Genomic DNA, 23,259 nt, shown 5'->3' with positions numbered 1-23,259 from the left:
GCATGGTTAAGAGATTAATAGCGAAATTAGATAAACTAACCCTTGCAAAGTTCACCACTGAGTCTGGGAAAAGCAGAGATCCCTCTCCCTCACTCTCTCCTTTCTCCTGCATCCCATTGCCCCCACATTCACTACCCTAAGAGAGATCACCAGCTTCTCAAACCATTGGACCTTGCCCACTCATTCATTTTAAAGTTCATATGAAAACGTATTTTGTGATGCTTTAAGGGAACAAACTTTATTGCAATACATTTTCCTTGTGTGGCAACTATTATTGCTGTGTAGAAGGAGGACATCACTTATGGTAATCTTTCTTGATGTGTTCTTGAATTCTCACATGTCACTCCAGATCTTACACTCTTTATCTGTTCCTGTAACTCAGATCTCTTTTTTCCCCCCATCGGCATTCTATTTATAAACTATTCCATCAACAACTCATTGCATTTTTGCGGGGTGTGTGTGTATATATGTATGTATATTTTTACTCTGAAGTTCTCGCTCAAATACAATTTTGTTTCTTTTCCAGATATTTGGAACTTTCAAGTATTCTGTCATATTAGACAGTTAATGTTTCCCAGAGGAGACTGAAAATTTCTCCAGTGTATCCTGACCGGAACAAGACGGCACCAAAGATGAATATTCTTACTATTCTGGGACATCATTGCCTCTGTTAAGAGACTATTTATGTTTACTCTCTCTTAAAGATGCCCCTTCTTCGAGGTGGAGGGAAGAGTTTATTCCAGGCCAAACACACACACGCACACGGCCTAGAATAAGATATGTATCTCCTAACTCCAAAGCTATGCAATGGCCAGAGATTCTAAGGCCAATAACAAATGCAACTTCATGAAAAATTTATCTTAAATAACGACCTAACAACCTAAATTCACCCTTGGGTATCTCCCCAGACCAAGCCAAGATAAGGCATCCAGTTCCTAGTTAGCACAGAACCTCTATCCCGTGGAGAAAGGTGATGAGTGCCGTGAAGAGCACTGAAAGACGGTCAAACAACTCATACGTGTATATTTCTTTCCGAGTGTCAATCATACATTTTTAGCCTTCTTAAACCCCGAGGCCAAAATCCATTAACACTCCCCTAAAGCATTTTGCTGAGATTTGAATTTTCCTAGGTTTCCACATGGAAATTTCAAGAAATCAGAACTTGGAAAAAGTGTTATTTTACACTTTTACAGCATTTATTTGTTCTTTCATACATTTCTTTTCTTCATTTATTAAAATGTATGTTCTACTATGTGTAGAGAACTATCAGGCTTTTGAAGTTTTCAAAAGTAGAAAATATAGGTCCCACATCTTAGACCTGGAGACTGTAGTTGAAGAAGCACAGCATGCAGAGTGTAACAGAGACACCAGTTAGTATCAGCATTAACAACCTAAAAAAAAATTTGTTCCTCTTGGAATGATCAGTGTAGATCAGTGAAATTAGTTTTAGCTTTTATAGGAAGAACATCAAGATTTGAATTTCTACAGAGTGTTTGGACCCATGCAAGAAGTATATACATGAAACATAAACAACTAAGTCATCCTATTGAGAAGTACAAATGTAATAAAACAGAATACCTGGAAAAAAGCATCTTCAGTTAGGGTAATTACATTTTGGGGTCGGAGTGTGCTTGCATGGACCTTTGCCCACTTTGGAAATCAATATTCCAATGGAAATAGTCTTGTAGAACAAACTCTGAATATTTGCTTACATTAGATTATTTCTTTGATGTGTTTTGATAACTGAGGACCTCATGAATGTTGATAAAAAGATTTGATGAGAATTGAACCCAATTCCACAGTAGCAACGCACAGATTTTCACCCTTACCAGAAACAACCGAGGAGGAGATCAAGCAATTTCTCAACCTCCACTTCCTCTCTACTAAGGAACAAATAACCCACAGCCACGAAGGCTCAGTCTAGACATACTTCCGTGCATCCTGAGACATTCTCATCACTTACTTTTGGCCATAGGCAGTTTGCTTCTTGCTTCAGGGCCCCTATGTTGGCCTTTGCTTATGCACTTGCTCAAAGTAAAATATTCTGCCTCTGAGTTTCTCGGCCACAGCAGAGACCTCTCAGACCTCTGCTTTGAGGGCTGCATTCTCCTTGTGTGATTATGGTTTTCCTTCTTGCTGTGGCGATGGAGGTAGAGTTGTAAACCCCTTTGGGGATGGAATAGCCTCTTCCTGTTCGATTTCTGAAATGTAAATGGATCCCTCACTCACACACGCATCAGTACAACACAATTAAACACCCCACCTGCAAGAGTAACTCCAGGGTTGGCTTACTGACTTTATGTAGGTTATTCAGGAGAATGTACCACACACTGTAAGAATAAACGGTAAGTGGGTGAAGAAAGAGACAAAGGTCAGAGCAGATAGAACTGGGCGGGGCAGGGAAAGCATCCTGAAGCAGATGAATTTTGTGTTAAGTTTTATAGTTTGGTAGAGAGATGGTTAATGGATATTGGAAATAAGGGAAACAGCACTGGTAAAAGTGCAATGGTGGGAAGGTACAGTCCAGAAAAGTCAAGGCAATTGTATGGAAGTAGAATATTATTGTGGCACTAATAAGCTTTCATTGTGAGGAAAAGTAGGGTCACAGAGTAACCACATAATCACAGCTGATGTTTATTGAGGAGAGAATGAGTGGGATAAACACATGATGTGTATTAGCTCATTGCATTTTCACAATTCGTCGGAATGGGCGCTATTATTACAGTTACATGGTACAGATGCGGAACTAAGGATTAGGGAGTTTAAACAATTTGTTCAAGTTCATACACTCACAAGTAGCAAAGCCAGGATAAAATACTCAGGTAGTTTGACTCCAGAGAGACCATGTGCTTGCTCTGAAGATGCACCTTCTCTACTTAGCCACTGGGAGGTCTTCATACACTGACCAGCAAATTAGGAAAATTGGAAGCCATTTCTGGGGTCTATTTCTTCTTTCATGAGTGCATCACATGTCAAAACACATGTCTGAGAAACCTAGTACATACACTCATCATGCTGCACCTTGCTAAACAAACAACCCAAAATTAATTTGGACAGTCTCTTATTCCATTGTAATTACAACTTCAGACAAGGGGCAATGGGCGGGAGACTTGGAGCTGGCTTTACTCAGTCCTACAAACCCCCTCCAAATCCTCCAACTTTTCATCCACCTGAATCCTCCATGTTTAGTCTGTAACTCCCCAGGAGGCAGGGCCCTTGGAGTTCCAGCCACAAGAGACACAGAAAAATGCTGGGGCTAAAGGCCCAGCCAGACAGAGCAGCTGCCAGATGCCAGAAATGTTGTCCTTTGCAGTTTTTGCAAAGGATTCCAAATGTAAAACCTTTTACGTTAGTCCATGAAAGTGATAAAATGTCTACTTTGATTTGGTTGAATATCTACTTTGATATGATTTACTCCTCCAAATCCAAAGATAATACCTGTTTCATGATTCAGGACCTTGCCAGGGGTCAAAGATTCCTCTGATGTGATCTTGAAAAATGGTTTTTTTTTGAGTGGTTGAATTTTACCTAGAGCTCCCAACACACTCCACACAAAATGATGGTCGATGTTCATTTTTCCCCCTAATTCATAAGTAACTTAAGTGAATATCTCATCCTTTATGAGGCTTCCACATTTTGTTGTCTATTCTGTACTGAGCTGGTTTTAATTGGATGTGTTGACCTAAGAATTTAAACACATGACCTTAGTAGCCAGAGGAAAGCTAGGCTTTCAATTCTTGTAACAGACTGCACCTATTTGATGTTAGGTCAGACAGAGAAACCACCTGGGGTCAAGAGGTTTCCTTTTACGTGGTAGGGAAACGGATTCTGCATTAGAAAAAGAAATCCTGACATGTTGCATAAAACACATTTAACAACACCAAAAAACCTGTCCGAATCAGGTATATTTTACAAATTAAATTTTCTTTATATGTCCCCGAGAATGACTCTCCAACACGGAGCAAGTTTTGTTAGTACATGAATCACCAATTAACCAAGGCCAACAACTTTTGTTAATAAAGCAAAAAAAATTATGATCTAAACACAAAGCGTGGATTAGCTAAGGTTCCTTTCGTGATTTGGACTGTATTCTACACTGTTTCTTTTAAAATAAATTCTCATTTACTCAGTATCTACTGCCCATCAAGAATGGGTTAATGAATAACATGTACTTTCGAGTTTGTTTATTCATGTTTTGGTTGCTACTATTAGGAGCAACTGGCTCCATGAAACTGTGTGTGTCTGAGATGGTGATCAGTTGTGCATATATTTATTCTTCCATTGTGAAAGCTGGTTTTTTTTCCCCTTTATTAGGTGTACTTAGCATTTTCAATAAGAACAACTAAATAAGAAGTCATTTGCTTGAGATAAAACATTAACATACTTCCTGCCAGCTACTAATTTGGGGGTTGTTTGTACATTTTATTCTTCACAAAAGTGCAAAAATGTTTAGTGTGAGCTAAAACAGCTTGCTTTCCTGTGTGCCACGATTTTCATGAGAAATTCCATAATATTCTTCATTAAATGGAAATCTTGTTAGATCCTTTTGAGTTCCTGATTTATCTCTTGTTGGCAGCTCATGGCTAATAATTAGTAACAAAGAGCATAATAGCTTTCTTATTCATCCTTTAATTCTTTACTCCTTAACCTTTGGAGACCTTTATCACTGCGTGTCCAGCATTGCACGACATCACCCACAGTTTCACACCTGCAGTGCCTCTTATATAATCCGCCTTCTACCTTGTCATCAGTGGATCCTACAGAGCTGCCTTCATTATCTCACTTAACTGCTCAAAAGCCTTCCATTGGCCATTGGCCACCGTGCCTATGACATAATGGCCTTCACATTCAAAATTCTTCATCTAATCTTTATTTTCTCATTATTCCTATGTAAACCCCCTTTATTTAAGAGAGATGATTCCATGAAATATATCTTCTGCATTTCCAATTCCTATTCAAGCCATTTTTAACTTTCCAACTTTTCTTTAAAATACAGAATCTCTCTGAGGTCCTCTGTGGCCAGATCAGATTACACTGATTGTTTTCTACTCTGAATATGCAGAGCGATTTTTAGAAATCTGAGTAATACTTCTCTTTGGCATTTCATATTTATTGGCTCTTATAAAATGTATGTTATATGAATAACAATATATAAACTAAAATTCTGGAAAGGAAGGGCTTTGTCTAGAATGTCTTTGTATCATCTGTGACACTGAGAACTTCACCCTAACTGTGCCAGGATCTCAATAAATATTTTTGCTTGACTATTTGTGATCATGTGAAACCTAAAATACTTGATCAACCAAACCATTCTATTTCTTGTTTAATCTGAGCCTTTCAGATTTAGATTTATGTAACAAATAGATCTTATCTTTCTGCTGCAGGGTGTTTGCACGTTTGTAACCAATATATAGTCAATACAAGCAATAAAAAATGCAAGCACCTGTACTCACAAGAGGATCTATTTCCTGCTCTTATTTCATTGGACTGGAGAGTTCTGGAGGAAGAGAATTCTGTACCTCTTTGGTAGAGATTGTCACCCCAAAGAATAATATACAACCCCATGCAACCTCAGACATGCAATGGAACTGTAAGGCAACACAGACAAGTGTTCCAGGTGAATTTCTCAGTATTATCTTCCAATTTACTAATTCTCTTCTTAACTATGCTAATCTTGTATTGTGGTATCTATTGATGTATATATTTGTAAATTTTAGTACCTATATTTTAATTCATAGATTTATAAGTGGATCTTTTTTATATTCACCTATTTTAGCCAGTTTTTCATCATTTTGTTAATCTTTTGAAAAATTCATGTTATTCTTTTACCTCTTTGAACGTGCTATACACTTATATGTATATAAATTTATGCACTTACATAAACTTCATTTCACCTGCAGTGAATTTGTGTTCTGCTTACTGATTTAGTTGCTAACATTCTCAGAATAAACTTACAGTGCTAGGTTCATTGTCAGTTGAGGTTTTCTGTTTTCTCTTTTGTTTTCTTTTCACTAGTTCCAATCCAGTACTTGATTCTACCCTTCCTCTCGGATAAACAATTTAGAACCAAATCTTGTAACAGTGTTCACCAGGCCATTCACTGACCTAGGAGGGAATTTGACTCAGTTTCTGGCCCTGAGGCTTTGCTGCTCTTCCCCCACCCCCCACATCACTGCTCCCAACAGACCCACAGCTCTCTAGAATGCAAGACCCAGGTCTCAGGTGAGCAATCATTTTGTGTTGTGATACCTCAATGTGGTAGGTACTGGATTGGTTTCTCACCTACCATTTCTTCTTGCCTTTATCTAGAGGGGTTGGGAAGCCTTAAACTCTTTTTCAGATTTGATTTAGATACTGCCAAGGAGGTACATTCATGCTAGATTTAGAAGCAAGTGACCTATCAGCCTAGTGGCCATCTTCTTGAAGCTTTGGTTTGTCTCTGCTCAACAGCAGGTCATAGTTTTCCTGAAGCAGTTTCTAGGTCAACATTCTCCTGCTGTCCAGAATTTGCTGTAGCTCTGGCAGCAGCTGTCAGTCTAAGACATAGTATAGCTCCTGAAGCCGCTGACACTGTAGCTCCCTAATGTTTGATTCACGGTATTGTAGAAGTCATTCCAAAGAATCCAGCCTAGAACCCACTTATTCAATGCTTCCGATGATTTTGTAAGCACCCAATTCTTTGCGTTCAATTCCTCTGTGTTTGAAATTTCTAGAGTGCTTTATGTTTCTACGGCTGAACCTGGCTGATACACACACCCTAACCCTAGCTTCAAAAGTGAGCTTGGGAATGAAATGTATTTTATCCCTTACCATGAGGAACCCAAATTCCCAGACATCAATGCCTGATTCTAGACCAGTAATCAGCAGCACCCCTTAGCTTCAAGAGCCCTAGTTTTCTGCTATTTTGAGTCCATGGAGATGATTATCTTCTGAGGTCAACCCCATATTTTTTTCTTTTATATTTTATTTCTCATTGCTACAGGTTGGAGGAGAAAGAATGGTGTCCAAGTATAAATTTATTACAATATTGTAACTAGTAGTGTCTTCTTTAAATTGAGTTTACTTTAGATTTATGGCCACAGACTCCAATAGCTACTCAAGACCACCTGTTTGAATTCTACCATACTTCCCCAAGTAAATTAACTGTTTTATTCTCCCAATCAAGACCTTCAAAACGTCTGTTTTCTTTTCAAATACTCCCAACCCTTCTCCTCCCACTCTCATTTGTCACTAAGAAAGCAAAAACCATCAAAATAGAACTCCTGTTACTGACTCTACAAATCTACCTGCCTCTGTAAAGATCTTTTCCAGATTTTCCTCCTGTTACATCCAAGAAGGGTACTGGTACCTGCTCTATTCAAAGACAACCTCTTCAGATCTGTGCTGGATTCATTCCATCTCGCCTCCTCTCAACCATGGGTCAACAAACTCTTTTTGTAAAGGTCTAGACAGTAACTATTTTAGGCTCTTTGTTACAAATACTTAAGTCTGCAGTTGTAATGTGAAAGCAGCTGCAGCCAAGAAGTAACCAAGTAGGTGTGCCTGTGTTCCAGTAAAACTTCATTTACAAAACAGATGCACTAAATTGCTGATCCCTGATTTGAAAAACTTTTTCAGTTGTACTTTTTCTCCTGACTCATCTTTCTCTTTCTCTCTACTCATCTGCTTTGCAAACTATCTTAATTATCAATGATCTTTTTTGAACCATGTCCTCCTGCAGCTCTTATCCCATTTCTCTCTCTCATTCACATCATAATAAATGTTTTCAAATGAATTATTCGCTTTTATTCTCTCCACTTCTTCACTCATTGTCCAATCCTTTCTATTTAAAAAAGCTCTACTTAAAGTAGGCTTTCTGGTGGGCAAAATGATGGACTAGAAGCAGCCCACACATGCCACTCTCAAGGATAGAACTGAAAGTTGCAAGTAGGTGCCCAGCTACAGATGGACCTTCTTGGAGAGGGCATTGTAAACTATCAGAGAAGCAATAGGAGACTACCAGAGTGAAGGGGAGGGAGATGGGGAGATCCACTCACCAAGATCAGAAGGCACCTGGGGGAGGCCCCTACACTTGAAGAAAACTCAGAGGAGAGAAACCTGGGATTCCATGCTCCCCCTGCAGATATTGTGACCCCAGTTGTGAGGGGGCCCCACTTCTACTGCCAGCCTCCGTACTGATCAGGGAACTGTTTGGAGACTGTTCAGTGACACTGTACTGAACAGTGGGCTCAGCACGGATCCAGTGGCTTCCAGTTCCTGGGTTGCTACAACTGACTCCACTCTGAGCTCTCAGGTCCAGAGTGCCAGGTCTACACAGGGATTGGCTTTGCTGCAACTAGCTCCACATAGCCTCTGCTGGGCCATGGAGGGAGCAAGAAGAACAGATGCTCTTGTTTACCACATGACTGGGAGTTAAGAGCTGGCCCCACCACCAGAGAATTAAAACAAAGCAGGTGCTGATACCACTTAAGTCCTACAGGAACAGCCTTTGGGTGGGGGGACCTGCATGGGGAGAGGGCTCCAGCTGCCTAGCAGACCACATTTCTGCAGCCTCATATGCTGCTGGTGGACCATATCCTCATAGCCCTATGTGGTGCCACACGTGTGGTCTAGTGCTCTGCCACAGACCTGCTAGCCACAAGCTGCCCCTTGCCATGTGCTGCCATTATACCTCGACCTGGGTGAACACCCACAACCATGACACTCATGGTCACTACCTAGATAGCCACATCTACTAGCAACTTCCACCACCACAGGGAAACCTGGGTAGAGCAATCTCCTGCGACACCCACCTCTATGGAGAGGGATTCACCCAGTCCTCTGTATGAGCTTCCAATAGTGGCCTGTGGAGCAACCCACCACTCCTCATCAATGTCCCCCAGCACTGGCTTGAATTTTGACAATCACAAGGGAATGGGACAATGCACAACAGCTGCATTACAAGCTCATAGTGCATCCACCCCTCTGCTGCTGGATGAATCTTCTGGAATAGGATACAAACATGCCACCTGGGGACTACTTCTTCTAAGTAGGAGAGTTCTCTGCAAGGGAGAACAGGTGCACTGCAAACCTATCTGCTCTGAGGTGAGAGAACAGGTTTCAGATGAGAACAAGCAAGTGAAAGAGCACTGGCAACATGGGGGGAAAAAAAACCAAAAAAACTAGTTCAACACCCTGAAAGGATCACAACAGATCTACAGAAATGGACCCCAACCAAAAGGAAACTGTTGAAATGTCAGAAATGGAATTCAGAATATGGATGGCAAGTAAGATAAATGGGATTAAAGAGAAAGTTGAAAACCAACCCAACAAAGTCAAAATATTTCAAGACACGAATGAAAGAAAAGTTACTAAAGAGACAGATAATGTAAGAAAAGATACAACGGAACTTAAAGAAATGAAGGAGTCATTGAGGGAATTTCAAAATACAGCAGAAAGCTTCAACAGGCTAGACCAAGCAAAAGAAAAAATCTCAGAGCTTGAAGATAAGGTTTCAAACTAACCCAGCCGATCAAGATGCAGAAGAAAGAATAAAGAAGAATGAACCATCGCCCAAAGAAATATGGGACTATGTAAAATGAGCCAGTATATGAATCATAGGTGTCCCCAAAGGAGAAGAAAAAGTAAAAAGCATGGGAAACCTATTTCAGGGAATTATTGAGGAAAACTTCCACGGTATCACCAGAGATTCAGATATCCGGATATATAAGATGGTCATCAAGCAGTGGGAAGAATCATAGCAAACAGGACATCCCTAAGACACACAGTCATCAGCCGGGCCAAAGTCAAAATGAAGGAGAAAATTCTACAAGCTTTAAGATGAAAGCAACAACTAACCTACAAAAGAGAACCTATCAGGCTAACAGCAGACTTCTCAGCCAAGACCTTACAAGCTAGAAGAGATTGGGGCCCCATTTTTAGTCTTCTTAAAAATAACAACCGCCAGCCAAACTTTTGCCTGCTATAAAACCAAGTTTCATAACTGATGGAGAAATACTTTTCCAGACAAGCAAACACTTACAGAATTTGTAGACCTATCCTACAGTAAATGCTCAAAGATGCACCATACATGGAACAGAGCAACCAATACCCACCAGTGTAAATCACCTGGAATTTAAAGCTCACAGCTCTTATAAAACAGTAATAAAAGAGAGAAAACAAAACAAAATAAGGTATCATGCAATATGATGAACAGAACAGAATCCCACATACCAATACTAACACTGAATGTGAATGGTCTTGATGCTCCACTTAAAACAGACTGGCTGAATGGATGAAAAATCACAATCCAAATATATGCTTTCTCCAAGAAACCCATCTAACTCATAAGGACTTGAACAGACTCAAGATAAAGAGATAAAAAAAAAAAATATTTCACGCAAATGGAAACCAAATGCAAGCTGACACAGCCATCATCACACAAGATAAAATTGACATAAAACAAAATAATGGTAAAAAGGGCAAAGTTGGTCATTATATAATGATAATGGGAGTAATTCAGCAAGAAGATATAACAATCCTAAATATATACAGGTGCTCCAAGATTCATAAAACAAATTCTACTAGATCTAAGCAAAGAAATAAACAGTAGCATCATAATCGCCAGCAACTTCAACAGCCCACTGACAAAACTGAACAAACCATCAAGACAGAAAATCAACAAAGAAACACTGGACTTAAACAGGACTCTAGAACAAATGAACCTAACAGACATTTACAGAGCACTCTACCCAAAAACTATAGGATATACATTCTTTTCATCAGTACATGGGACATTTTCCAAGATTGGTCATATCTCAGGCTGCAAAATAAGTCTCATCAAATTCGGAAAAATTGAAATCACAGCATATCTTCTCAAACCACAGTGAATAAAACTAGAAATCAATTCCAATAGAAACTCTCAAATCTCCACAAAGTCATGGAAATTAAACAACCTACTGCTGAATGATCCTTGGGTCAATGATGAAATTAAGATGGAAATCAAAAGATTCTTTGAACTGAACAACAAAGGAGACACAAGCTTTCAAAATCTATGGGATACAGAAAAAGCAGTGTTAAGTGGAAAGTTCATAGCCTTATATGCTTACATCAAAATGACAGAAAGATCACAAATTAACACGTAATATCAGAGAAGAACAAACCAAACCCAAAGCCAGCAGAAGAAAAGAACTACCATAGTTCAGAGCAGAACTAAAAGAAATGGAAACCAATAAAACAATACAAAGGATCAATGAAACAAAAAGTTCTTTGAAAAGTTAAACAAAATTGATAGACCACTAGCCAGATTAACCACAAATAGAAGAAAAAGGACTCAATTAACCTCAATCAAAAATGAAAAAGGAGACATTATAAGTGATACCATAGGAATACAAAATATCATCCATGAATACTACAAAAAATGTCTACACAAGCAAACTAGAAAACCTAAAGGAAATGGATACATTCCTGGAAACAAACTACCTCCCAAGACTCAATCAGGAAGAAATAGAATTCCTGAACAGACCAATAATGAACAGTAAGACTGATGCAGTAATAAAAAAGGTCCCCAATAAAAAATAGACTTGGAGCAGAATGATTAACAGCCAAATTCCACCAGACCTATGAAGAAGAACTGGCACCTATCCTATAGAAATTATTTCATAACTTAGAGAAGGAGGGAATCCTCCCTAACTCACTTTACAAAGCCAGTATCACCCTGATACCAAAGCCAGGAAAGGATACAACAAAAAAAGAAAGTACAGACCAGTATCTCTTAGGAACACTGATGAAAAAATCCCCAACAGGATACTAGAAAACTGAATTCAATAGGACATCAAAAAATTAATTCACTATGATCAAGTGGGTTTCATCCCAAGGAAGCAAGGATGGTTCAACATACATAAATCAATAATTGTGATATAACACATTAACAGAAGCAAAAACAAAGACCATATAATCATCTCAACAGATGCATAACAAGCATTTAATAAAATCCAGCACTTTTTCATGATAAAAACCTTCTACAAACTAGGCATAGAAGGAACATAACTCAAAATTATAAAAACCATATATGACAAATCCACAGTCAACATCATATTGAATGAGGAAAAGTTGAAAGCATTGCCCCTAAGAACTGGAACAAGACGAGGGTACCCACTGTCACCACTTCTATTCAACATAATACTGGAAGTCCTAGCCAGAACAATCAGTCAAGAGAAAGAAAGAAAGGGCATTCAAATCATGTCAGAGGAGATCAAACTATCCCTGTTTGCTAGCTGTATGATCTTGTAATCTAATAAACCTTAAAGACACCACCAAAAGATTCCTAGAATTGATAAATTCAGCAAAGTCTGAGGTTACAAAATCAATGAACACAGATCAGTAGCATTTCTATATACTAATAACAGTCAAGCTGAGAGTCAAATCAAGGACTCAATGCCATTTACAATCACTACAAAGAAAAATACCTAGTAATATACTTAACTAAGGAGATGAAAAGTCTTTACAAGGAGAACTACAAAACACTGATGAAAGAAACTGTAGGTGACAAATAGAAAAACAGCTCATGCTCATAGATTGGTAGAATCAACATCAATCTATCCATACTGCTTGAAGTGATTTACAGATTCAATGCCATCCCCATCAGAATAACATCTTACTTCACAGATCTAGAAAAAATAATCCTAAGCTTCATTTGGAACCCAAAAAAGAGCTCGAATAGCCAAAGCAATCTTAAGCAAAGAAGAATTAATCTGGAGGCATCACATTACTTGACTTCAAGTTGTAATACAAGGCTATAGTAACCAAAAGAGCACAGTACTGCTATAAAAGTGAGACATAGACCAATGGAACAGGATATAGAACCCAGAAATAAAACCATGTAGCTATGACCAACTAATCTTTGACAAAGCAGGCAAAGCATATACTGGAGAAAGGATGCCCTAATTCAACAAACTGTCCTGGGAAAACTGCATAGCCACATGCAGAAGAATGAAACAGGATCCCTATCTCTAATCATATACAAACATTTCTTCAAGATGGATTAAGGACTTAAATATTAGGCATGAAATCACAAAAACTCTAGAAGAAAACCTAGGAAAAACTCTTCTAGACGTAGGCCTCAGCAAAAAATTTATGACTAAGACCCCAAGGCAAATACAGCAACATCAAAAATGAATAAATGGGACATAATTAAATTAAAAAGCTTATGCACAGCAAAGGAAATAATCAACAGAGTAAATGGACAACCTACATAATGGGAGAAAATACTTGCAAACTATAAATTCAACAAGGGACTGATATCTAGAATCTACAAAGAACTCAAGCAAATCAGCAAGAAATAAACAACCCCATCAAAAAGCGGACAAAAGACATGAACGGAATTTTTTCAAAAAAAGATAGACAAATGGCCAACAACATATGAAGAAATGTTCAACATTACCCATCATCACAGAAATGCACATTAAAACCACAATGATATGCCACCTTACACCTGTGAGAATGGCCATTACCATTCTTTTACCAAAAAGTCAAAAAAAACCTAGGAGATTCTGGAATGGATCCAGAGAAAAAGGAACATTTATACACTGCTGGTGGGAATGCAAACTAGTACAACCTCTATGGAAAACAGTATGGAGATTCCTCAAAAAACTGAAAGTAGACCTGCCATTTGATCCAGCAATCCAATTACTGGGTATATCAACCCAAAGGAATATAAATCATTTTATTAAAAACACACCTACCCCTGAATGTTTATCACAGCACAATTCACACTTGCAAAGATGTGTAAACCACCTAAATGCCCATCAATTCACAAGTAGATAAAGAAAATGTGATACACACACACACACACGCGCACGCACACCATGGGGTACTACGCAGCCATAAAGAGGAATGAAACGTCTTTTGCGTCAACTTGGATGTAACTGGAAACCATTATCCTAAGTGAAGTGTGTCAGGAATGGACAAACACACATCGTATGTTCTCACAAGTAGGAGCTAAACAATGGGTACTCATGGGTACAAAGAGACATAAAAGACATTGGAAACTAAGAAGGGGGAAGATGGGAAATGGGTGAGTGATAAAAACTTACCCATTAGGCACAATAAACACTGTCCTGGTGATGGGTACACTGAAAGCCCTGGCTTTAGCATTATACAGTGTATCCATGTAACAAAAATATTTGTACCCCCTTAATATTTTTTAATATCCTGAATTAAAAAATAAAATACAATAGCATACCCCCTTAATATTTTGAAATAATATTAATTTAAAAAGTAGCCTTTCCTTCTATTAATCCCTATTTTATCATCCTATTTTCTTACTTACACGCTGTTATTATTTTGTTTGTGTTCTTTGTGTGTAACCTCTTTCCTCATCCCCTAGGGTGACAGTTCCAGGAGGGTAAGGACCTGATCAGCTTTGTTCATTGCATGATCACTGGACACCCTCATCACAAACTGTTGGAGTTCTATAAATATCTGTTGAATGGATCAATAAATGAATCTAAGAAGCTGTTTCAAACACTGTGGTATGGTGCCTAGGACCCACTTTGCATGAATTTATCTACCCATATTCTCGGAGTACTGTTGGCAGATGACCTTTACTTACAAGTACCTCCACTGAAGACAGCCACATCACCCAAAGACATGGCCCCTTTCTGGGGAGGCCTCCATCTAAGGAATGACCAACATAGGAGTTACACAGGCCCTTCCCCTCCACCTCAACTCAGGGCAATTCTGAAGGGTCATCTCGGCTTCAGAGCTCCCAGGAGCTTGCCAAAGCCATAAAAGCTCAGCTTCTCCCCCTGCCCAGTTCTGCTTCTCTCTTTCCTTCTCTTCCCATCCCTGGGTGTTTTACCCAAGAGCGCTCCCCAATAAACCTCATGCACCTGAGCCCTAGTTTAGACCTGGTTTCCCCAGGGAGCCCAACCTGTGACTCTTGCTGAAGTTTAATTGATCTATAAATGGCAGCTTAGGATTCAAACCATTTCTATTGAGTTTTCACGTCAACGCGCTTTCCCTGGTCTGTTTACTGGAAGCATCACACGACTCCCCAGTTTTAAATCAAGTCCTTTCTCTTCTTTTCCTTCTTCAGTTCTACCATGAAAGCTGACAAGAATAGAGGGAATATTTAGTTCCCTCACTGAATCTCTTTGTATTTGTTATTTAGACCCAATCTATCTAGAAATTTTACCCTTTCATATTTCATTCAGACTATCTTTTCTTAAAAGAATACCAGCCTTTTTTTGTCTGATGATCCACTTCCCTTTTATCTTAGTAGCAGATGTGACCAATATGTATCAATATATTTATGCATAGGTATAGTCAAATACACACACACACAAACACACACACATGCACACACACCCCGGAAAGCCAAAACGCCACACATTTTCTTTGGTTATAGCTTGTATAATCTGAGAAAAATCTAAAAATTTAAGTAGGAATAGGTGGAAAAGTCCCATTCTTCTAGAAGAGTTACTACCATTAAAGAAGCTAAAACAAGTTCCAGGAGCGTTTTATAACCTTGCAAAATAATAGCCGTGGAAAATCTAAAGTCCTCTGGACTCAAGACAGAATTCAGTTCTAATCCATTTATGCACAGCATGAACACAAGATGGCAACCTGAAGGTTTGCAAAATGTGGTTGCTTGATCTTTTCCTGACAGTTAAAATCTCTAAGTGCCTTTCCATTGTACCGTCATGGAAGGTCCTTATGAGGACCTAGAACAGCACAGTCATTGTGACTGGGACACATTTTTCCTGCATGTTTGCTGTGTAAGTGAATGACAAGCTCTGTAGAATGCTCAGGTCCTTGGGCCTTGGTTTGATCACGTCTACACAGATCATGGTTCGTATTTTCCCTGGGGCCTTCTTTTTAAATGATGTCTATTAAAGCCTAGTGTGGTTATTCCTACATTCTGAGTTCCTTGAGGAAATCATGCACTATTCTGTTTTGTATCCTCAAGTGCTTAATAAATGCCTGTCACATAGACAAACATACGGGTGGGAATGGGCTGAAACAAAATTCTGTGTTATTTCCAAAATTCTCCTTTACACAGCTTCTCAACTGCAGGAAAAGCAGAAAATGGTGCAAAGTTACAACCATGTTTAATTTCTGCTAACTAAACCATGAAGTCAAGTATGGTAACCTCCACTGCCTCATTAATTGTCGACCCTTAATTAAAGGTATCATACATCATTAAGGATGGAGCCTAAGTACAGTGAATGCAAAATTAGATAAGCATAGCTATTACCTTAATATGAAGCTAATAGCTCCTTATTTAATGATTACACAAATAGGCTCCCAGGATGAAGATAACTGATATTTGCATCGGTACCATGCTTATTAAAAGGAAACCTGTAAGTCCAAAATTCTTCCTTGCAGAGAAATTCACACACGTGCCTATAAAAAGTCTTCCAGGTAATACGTATTCATACACCAGAAACATCCAGGAATGACCCAGATCGTCTTTTCAGGGGGCCTTTTGTACTTCTAGAGTGAGGCCTTACAGAAGTTAGGATCAGGAGCTACATTCCTCACCCAACACATCTGCTTAGGGCTGGACAGAATGAGGGTAATTGGATTATTCCATTCATTCTTTGTTGGGAAAGCCCCTCTACCTATTCGTTTTAAAGCACTGTCACTGTGCATGTGTCTAGCACCGTGGGTCTAGGATCACCTTCATCCCTGGCAGGCAGCTCGGAACTCTCACCTGTTTATTTCAGTCTCTTGTTACATAATCCAGGAAGCAGGTCAATATTGCTCTTAACATTTCCTGGGAAAATGGTGGAGAAAAAGGCCGTGAGGGACTTGTTTAGGATTGTCCCAGACGGTGCACAGAGACTTCAAGTGCTCAGATAATAGCTGGGCCCACTTGACTGAACGCCTCTCCCCACTCTACCTTCCCTCAAACCTGAGTGAGAAAATTAGCCCCTTTATCAATTAATTAAAGAACATGGGCTCTCCAGCCAGGCCCATTCAGGTTAAAAATCCCAATTCTGACACATTTGGCTGTATGATCCTGGGCAGATTTCTCTCTCTCAGAATGGCTTCCTTAATTTGTACAAGGGTGAAAATCCTGGTCTCTGGGGATCGTGATGAAAGGATGAATGCAGAGCTCCTACCGTGCTGCCTGGCACACCGCAGGCTGCTCTACAAAAGGAACCCCCCTCCTCTGTGTATTTATTGGACTGAGGACTTTTTGTGGGAGTAGGTTAAGTGTACCTTCCGTTTGCTTTCCTTGGTGGGAGGCAGGAAGGACAGACAGACTGTGTAGAGCCACATGGAGTCTGGTCCAGGTTTGTACTTTGGCACTTTGATCTCTCTCTTCGTGGGGAAAATGAGTGTGTGTGTGAATTCTAGTAACAAAAAAATATTGGTCTTAGGAGGGGAAAGGGCAAAGTGTAATGAATGAAGAGTCAGAAACAGATGAAAGGGGTAGAGAGGTGACGGAAATTATGATAAACAGTTTTGTCTTTGTCCCTGGCCACTTTTGCATAAATGAAATTCCAGTGATTTGCTACAAGGAATTACATCTTCCTAGGTATGATGGGTTCAAATAAAAAGAGGAAAGAAATCAATATTGCACAAAGAAATCAAAACAATTGAATTTTTTTCTTTAAATTAATTCCCTAGGCCCCGGCCCGGTGAGGGAGACCTGCCCGGCTTTTCCTGGCGACTGTGTGGATGTGTCGCCATTTCTGCTGGTGCATTTTAAAGCTGAGCTGCAGGGGATGTCATGTGTTGCAGTAATTGCCATGGAAACCATTGTTGTCGAATGAATAGAGAGGTTTTAAATCCTTGGTAATGAGCCTAAGAAACTAAGTAGGTCTTCAAGTTTAACTTGCTTGGAAGTGGCTCATACTTCATGCAGAGGCGTTGCAGACTAAAAGTAAGGGCACAAGAGGGGAGAGGGGACATTGTTTTTTTTTAATTTTTAATGCAAATAAAATAACTTGACATTGTGTTACACTTCCGCTTGCACTTTTTAATGAAAACACACATACACACACACACACACACACACACACACACACAGAAGATGCACAACACTGAGCCCCAAGCTCTGAGCAACATTCTCGCCTGTGGAACAAAGTAACTTTGATACGTTTCCACCTAAACCAACACTTTCATCCTCACAACCTTCAACAGATGTGAATGTTAAATATTTTTAAGGCCATTTATTCTGACACTCGTCTAGACTGTGAGATCCCTGACGGTGGGGGCTGAGTTTTGTTGCCTTTGTTTGTAGCTTCATAGAATCCACACTCCCTGGGATGTGCCCTCATAGAACACACAGCCTCAGCAGGTTTCTTCCTTTTGAAGGGTGATGTGGGAATGACCAGTGACCGCAGGGTTCACACCCTGTCATCAATAATTCTTAGGCCTCTTCTTCTCCATTTCTTTCTTACACACCTGTGACCTGTCCACCCTACTCCTCGCCCAAGACCACTGCTGGCTGGGTGCCTTCTAGGCAGGGTGGTGGGGTGGCAGAGGCATTCGACGAGATAAAGAACAAGAAGTCCAAGTGAATCCACACTTACAAATCAATAAGTGCCAGGTGAAAATTGGGGCAAAGGCCCAAAACTCTGTGAAGGCACAAGCCTAGTTAAAAATATTGATAATAATCCACTATCCCCTCATTCACTTAATAATAATTAGTCCCTGTCCCCCTGTTTGCCTCTCGATAATTGCCACTCTGGAGTCACACAGCTAGTGGTCATGAAGATCCTTAGCTTTCTCCATAGGTAACATCACCTTTTTCAAGCCTACTGTAGTGTCTGAGCTATCTTCCGGGTCTTGCATTCCAGTGGAACAGCTGACCCATTCAGACCAGTGGCCCATATGGAGGAACTGAGTCAACTGGTCTTGTGACCCCCACCCAAGAACTTGGTTGGCAAAGATGACAATGTCTACAACCCTATGGTTCTGCCCCAATCCAATTAGCAGACCCAATTGCCTAGTCTTTTGCCCACCAAACTGTCTCTAAAAACCCTTTCTCCCAAATTTTCTGAGAGGCGGATTTGAGAAATTCGTTCCGTCTCCCTGCTCAGCGCTATGCGGAATTGCACCGTGTCTGTGCTGTAACGCCTGCTGTGTCAGTGTATTACTGGCTTCCTCTTGGGCAATGAACCTGGTTGGGCAGCAACACAAGCTGGGAAAAGTGAGCCTTTCTCTCTCCCAGGGACTGAGAGAGACTCACCTGGCTCTTCCCTCTCCTCCAGAGACACTATGTCATGCACACCTGGGGTTTGGGATGGAAGCTCCTTCCTGAACATACATGGCAACCTCGTACTTCTCTACTGATTTAAAGAGAAGAAAGAGAAGGTGGCAGGAGGAAGGTCCCGAGGAAGAAGTCTTAAATAGTCCATCCTATTACCTCTGTTCCTAGCTTTTACATCAAGCCTTAGACTTCCCCAAGGTTCTGTGCTGCCTCGGGAAGTAACAGAAGGAACAGAAGGAACACGATGACCACAGAGGGCAGAGGTGTGAGCCCCGTCTCTCACCTGGAAAGGGAAGGAAATAAAAAGGGAAGGGAAGGAAGACAAGAGAGCGAAGAGAATGATGCAGCGGGAGCCTGGAGGAATCACAGCTCGTGTGGGCAACTTAAGGAATGAGAACCATTCTTCCCAGTCCCCGTGTCCCTGCGTTCTGGGGGAGATACCGCGGGGTCACTGGAATGGATGTTCAGGAGCCAGACTGCTCAGCGGGGACTCTGCTGTCAACTCACGGGAAGTGACCTAACCTATCCACACTTCAGCTTCATCGTATGTCAAAAGCGGATAATTACAGCACATACGCAGTGGAATTATTGCGAAGATTAATGAGCTAAGATGTGCACATTTCCTAGCGAAGTCCTAAGACACAGCAAATGATCAATAGAAGTAAGCGATTAGGATTATTCATCTCTAATTGTGCAGAACTACTCCTCTTGGTTTTTCACGGAGCTGGAAACCCAGACCTGCCTGCAGAAGTCGTCATTCCCAGCTTTACACCAGGAAGGTGCCCTCCCTCCCCTCTCCACAAGGGGATTAGGGCAGAAGGGGAGAAAAGTGATGCCGGGGGTGGGGGGGGGGGAAATTGGTGTTTCTATTTTAAAGCTATTACAGCTGGAAGTCTGGCAGTTCTAAAATCCTGCCCTGCTAAGAACCTCTCCATCTGGGGATGTTCCCAAGGGAATTCTAGGCAATGAGCAGGGTTGACTAGTCATGTTGGTAGGTCTGGAGCCTTCTAGTAAATGGTGCCGTTGGAGCACACAGCTTAGGTTTTCCCTGCAGAACTTAATCTTGAGGTCGCACCACTCTCCAGCCAACCTCAGGAGAGGAGAGAGCAAGGTGGCCGACCCTGTAGCCAGGCCCTAAGCCACAATGTCACCTCCCCAGGGATGTTGTACTCATCTGTCCTGCTGTCAAATAAAACATCCACAACTCCCTATTCCGTTTCTCTGCCTTGGTTCTCTCCTTAGCAACTTATCTTCTGAGATGCTCTATGTTTTAATTATCTTGCTTACTGATCACTCAGGATTACAATGTAAATTCCACAGAGAAAGATTTTAATCTGTTTTGTTCACTGTTCTGTCTCAGCAACTATAACAGTGCCTGGAACAGAGAAGATGCTCAACCCATATTTGTTGAATGAAGTGGAAGAAAGGACGTGGGGCATACCTGTGTGCTTCCCAACACTCAGGAGCTCATGCAACTAGTAAGCCCAGCCCAGTCAATGTCCCAGAAGGCTCCCCAGTCACCTGAGCTAGTCTTCTACTGGGGTAGGGTCAGAGTGTGGCTGGGTGGGGAGAGAGTAGGTCATCATGGGTCTGGCAGAGAGAGAAGAGCCTGAAAAGTCCTTTACCAGTGGGGAACAAGTGAGAGACTCAATGAAGAGTTACAGTGGGTTAGAGCACATCACCTCCAATCCCACCAGGGCAGAGAGCTGGACTAAAGTCAGATTTCAGACTCCTTTTCCCATGGAAGTATGAGATGGTTAGACAATCTGTGAGTAACAGTTCATTGTGTTTCAGGGGCTATTTACAATATGGTGGCATCGTGGAAACAAATTCTACGTTTCAAACAATAAACCTGCATGTTTTAGTATGCCTACATTTGACTCGTGCTTACCTGTCTTTCCTTTTGAGAAAGAAAAAGGAAGAGGGGGTCAACACACTTTAGAAAGGATGAATTCAGAATAAAATTCTCTTTGGAGTTGGCTTTAGGCTACTGTTAAGTGACCTGACCAGCTATTCTTGGGAAGTTGAACTGAGTTTTGGGCAGCCTGTCTAGCGTTGTAACACATACAAAGCCAATTGAGGATTTCATGACATTGAGCCTTCCTTCGAGATTTCCTATGTACTTGGTCTAATTGGTTGGGAAGACAGCCTAAAGCCCGTAACACAGCTGACTTTGTGGTATATGTTACAGAAGGAGAGAGAGGGATCTGAGACTTCTAAAGCTTCATCAAATGGTGAACTGACATTCCATAACTATTTTAGTGCAAATCTTTATACACCTAGAGCTGCTTACCAAAGATAATCGCGAAGGTTGTGGAGGCCACAGTTACATGAGGAGAAAGCAGTGGGCAGCAGGGGGCAGTCCACATGTGAGCAAAGGGAAGGAGGCCTTGCTCACTTTCTTGTTACTGGTATAAATGCTACCTTGGAATTCTCAGGCCATTTCAATGGGTTGGAGATTTATACGACCTGTAATTACCAAAGGGTTAAGAGAGCCTTCGCGAAATAATAAAACCCTTCCTTCCCTTGGCATTGGTTTATTATTTCTACTGTGTACTACGACCACTGATAGTGCATGAGTCAAAAATCACAGCAACATCAGTCCTGTCTTACCCACCTGTCCCCATGCATACAGGATGACAGTAAATAAAATAGCCATTATTTTTGAGCAACTAGTATATGTCAAACACCATGCTAGGTACTTTATGTTCATTATCCTTAACCCTTATAACATCCTGGGGGGTGTTTTTTTTTTCTTGTAAATGGTATTCAGTATAGAATAATGAAGTAATGATGAGGAAATTAAGACTCAGTGAGTTTAATAACATGCTCACGGCCACATGGCTAGTGACCAGACTTCTCTGGCTATTGGTTTCATTTTGTTTTGCTATACCTTCATGACTCTGGAGCAGACACTGAATTCCCCAAATCACCAGTGACATGGGTTAGACATGCTTGGTATTGGTGGTAGAAGGGGATGTGACTTTCATTACGCTTACTACAGTTTGTTGTGAGACAGGTGATTATTTAAACTTTCCCACTCTGTGCCATCCGCGAAAACCACAAATGCCAGCGACATATGTATTTTTAAATTTTCCAGTAGCCATGTTAAAAAGAAACAGTTAAAATTAATTTTAGAAGTCTGACTGTTTAATATCTCTAAAATATTGCCACTTCTGTATAATCAATACCAAAATTACTAATGAAATCTTTCATATTGATTTTGCACTCAGTCTTGGAAATCCAGTGGGCATTTTAGACTCACAGAGCATCTCAATTCAGACTAGCCACATTTAACATGCTCAATCACCATGGGTGCCCAGTGACAACCGTCTTGGACAGCACAGAATAGACCCTGAGTGTCACACGATTAGGACTTGCACTAGCACATGGTAGGTTCTCGGTCAGTGTCTGGCATATGACTGCTTTCCGTATGAATGAATGAAAATAAAAACTGAGAAACAATTAAGATATGGAAACTTACATGATGAATGATGTGACCCATGGGGGGAGGAACTTCTGGTTTGAAGACAAGGTCCTGTATTTGGCACATTTAAGCACTAACTACAGTACAGGCTCTTTACCGAAGTTCAGTCAACTACGTATACAAATAGCAAAATGCATGTATTTCATATGTATCTCTGTCGAGAGAAGAGATTGCACACAGTCATAATCGTGGAAAGTCTGGAAATGCAACAACCAGGGTTTAGGCAGCTGTGAAGAGCCAGGTGCAGATCTCATTCTAGTGTGCAACGTATTTGTCGTAGTTTACTGAGCTTCATGTTTAAATCTTGAATCAAGAGTGTTTGAAAGACAGATGTAGGAGTTTGCGTGTGTGCACATGTGTGTGTGTGTGTCGTACGCATATGAGAAAGTGGAGGCTTGCAGACTTCAGCTTGTTCGATGTACTAAATGGTACAGGGTATGCTATATACCAAAAAAAAAAAAGGTAGGCTACTTATAAAAGCTACCATATGGGCCATTCACAGCACAAATTGTATAGGTTATATTTATAACAGAGAAAATCCAATTCTTTTTTATATGAGACTTAT

Source organism: Propithecus coquereli, unplaced genomic scaffold, assembly GCF_000956105.1.
Source record: "Propithecus coquereli isolate 6110/MARCELLA unplaced genomic scaffold, Pcoq_1.0 Scaffold177, whole genome shotgun sequence".
NCBI lineage: Eukaryota > Metazoa > Chordata > Mammalia > Primates > Indriidae > Propithecus > Propithecus coquereli.
Note: the sequence above shows the minus strand (reverse complement) of the source record.